Consider the following 2,896-nt stretch of genomic DNA (forward strand, 5'->3'; position numbering starts at 1 on the left):
CTGCCTCACGCTCCTGCCACCTCACCTCCCCGACACCACACTAGACCTTCAAATGCTCTAAACTAAATCCTTCCTTAAATTGTTCTCGTCAGGCACTTGTCCCTATAACTACAATTTCACCCAGAATTCCAGATGAGGCATGTAAACACTGAACCCAGCTTTGTGCTGCAGGCAAGACTGCCCTCCCCACAGGTCATGAGTCACCCTCAGAAGCCATTGAGAACAAACCCAGTGTCTCCAGCAGTTCTGTTAGGAGATTGTTCTCATGGCTCTGGGTTTGGTGTGTAAACTTCACAGACGACAATCCCTGGGAAAGAGTCCAGCCACTCACTATCATCTGGAGTGAGGATCCTTTCTACTGCCATGCCTGTTCATCACGATGGGCAGGGCGTTCCTTACGCTGACAGGTCCTCCAGAACCACCCCTCACCCCACCCAGAGACTACAGGGAAGAAGCCCAGAGGAGGGGCCACATATATCAGCCTGCATCAGAAACCCAACCAACACCTCAGTTCAAAGGAGCAACGTGTTTCCTACCCAGAAGTCCCTAGGTCCCTTTGGACTAGAGTCAAGAGACAGAAATGAGAGGTAGATAAGGCTTGGGGGATCAGAACACCCACTTGTGCTAGAAAGCATGTCTGCCCCTCCCCCACACCCAAGCTCATGGAACGCCTGAGGATGTCACATCTCCAGGGAGCTCACGCCATCACAAAGGTGAGCCAGAAGCCAGCTCCGTGTGACCTCACAACCAGATCAGCCTGACCGCTGCTCTACTCCACCGAGAGCACCTTGGCCAGCTCACCCCAGCTCTGAGACACCCTAACACAGCTCTTAAGGACCTGCCCAGTGGTGGCTGCAGCTCCTGAGATCACTCGGTAAGGTCCGTGGAGAGGACCCTTCCCTGCTGCCTCACTGGGTGGTATCTTGTTTTGTTTTGTTGTTTTGGTTTGGGGGGATTTTTAAATTTTTGTTTTGTTTGAAACAGTTTCACTCTGTAACCCAGGCTGCCCTTGAGTTCACAGCAACCCTCCTGTCTCAGCCTCCCAAATGCACCATCATGCTAGACATGTAAGCCTTGTCATGGGACCCTCTGATAACCCAGGCATTTCATTTGACGGCACCGAGCATTTCAGTATTTCATCACCTACACCTAGTTGGGTAGCCCCTGTGATCCCCTTCCTACCTGAAAATCCCCTGTCCCTTTATCGTGACAACCCAGAGCGTCTCCTAGAAGATCTCCAGGGAGATGAAAACCCACTTCAGGGCCTGGTCGCACTGACTCCTTTCCCTCTTGCCCAGCACAGACATGCCCCGCCTGTCCCAGGTCACCTGACTGCGTTTTTATTGCGTGTGCCTTGTTCGCTGGAAGTGGGTTTCAGGACAGAGTGGTGTGAGCCCGTAGAATGCAGAAGAGACTAGAGAATGCATTCAGAGTCGGAACAGGTTACTGGAACTAGAGCTGCAAAGACCAGGCCCAGGAACCGGCTTGTTTTGCAGGGATGACAGACTCTCTTTCATGAGTCACCTTTTCAACTGTTGCTATGGATACCCTACAGAAGCCACAGGAGCCCCAACCCTGGGGGTCTGGCAGTCTCATAAGGATGACTTGAATAAGAACATTTGGGTTTGTAAAACTGTATGTTAAGATAACGCAGAACAGGAACAAGCTGAGGTTGCTCAGTTGAACTTGAAAGCCAGATCAGGGAAGACCCTTGAAGATGCGGCCTTCTCTATTCTCTCCTTAGTTAGGGATCTGGGAGATGGGCACCCTGACAAAGTGGCTTGGGGAAATAGACGGGGGGGGGGGGGGGGGGCGGCGGTGTGAGGTGGCAGGCCCACAGTGTCCTGAAATGACAATAGGAACTGATGCTCCAAGGGAGGTTAGAGGTGATATCTTTTGACTTCCCCACTAAGAGGATGGAAAAGGGGACACACCCTCAGTACGTCTGGCTGCAGCTCAAGCAGATGGCAGTCTGGAGCCAACTGGGGGCAGTAGGAAGGGGCCAAGGTCAGACTCCTGCAGAACTAAAGGCCTAGGAACAGAAGTCTCCAACAACTTGGGAATGGGACTGTCTGGAGGAAGGCAGAGCTCTGTGGGCGTGCAAATAGCCAGGCAGCCGTGGTCTGAGCATCCAGAGGAAGTATCAGAAGTGCTGGGTTCAATGACAGTTAACTGACCGCCAAAAAGCAGGGAGTGAGGCCCAGGGTCCAGCCCACTCTCCACCGTATCGAAACCAGCCATGCCAACCTTGTGAGAATTGCCTCAGAGCACAGAAGCCCCCTTCCCAAGCTGGGCCATTTGGAAGATGACATAGAGACAGAGGTGTCTGAGATCCCCAATGCATGGGCCCGGAACTGAGGCAGGATGACAGGGGCACTCACCACTCCAGGAACCTGGTCACTAACCTGCGCCTGTCCTGCAGCCAGCCCCGCCCAGCCACCTGTTCTGGTCACAGCAGCAACCTGCCACCCGTATTGTGTGTCTCCTGGACAGACACACCTTCCCCATAGTGAGGAGCTGAAGGAATAACCAGATCTGCTCACAGCCCCTGGGATGATAGGGAGGAACTTCCAGACGCCAATCTTCTCTTGCTCTCCTTGGTTCCCGCACGTGTTCTCGCCCTTCCTAACCCCACCAACCCCCGAAACTCCTGGATTCCAACCAGAACTGTGGAAAGACAGGCAAGGAGCTCGGGGCCTGAGCCACCTTCCCAACAACATCCCTGATCCAGCTTCCAGGCCCAGAAATCCAGGAAGCCCTGGGCACAGGCAACCCAAGAAGGCTCCACTGCCAGTAGAGATATCTAGGTGGAGCTTCCTGGGTCCTGCATGCAGACCCCAGGCCTGGAGCAGAATAGCTCCAGGACTAGTTAGTCCCTGCTGTGTCTGATGATAGA

The sequence above is a fragment of the Microtus ochrogaster genome, unplaced genomic scaffold (genome assembly GCF_000317375.1).
Source record: "Microtus ochrogaster isolate Prairie Vole_2 unplaced genomic scaffold, MicOch1.0 UNK38, whole genome shotgun sequence".
NCBI classification, from domain to species: Eukaryota; Metazoa; Chordata; class Mammalia; order Rodentia; family Cricetidae; genus Microtus; species Microtus ochrogaster.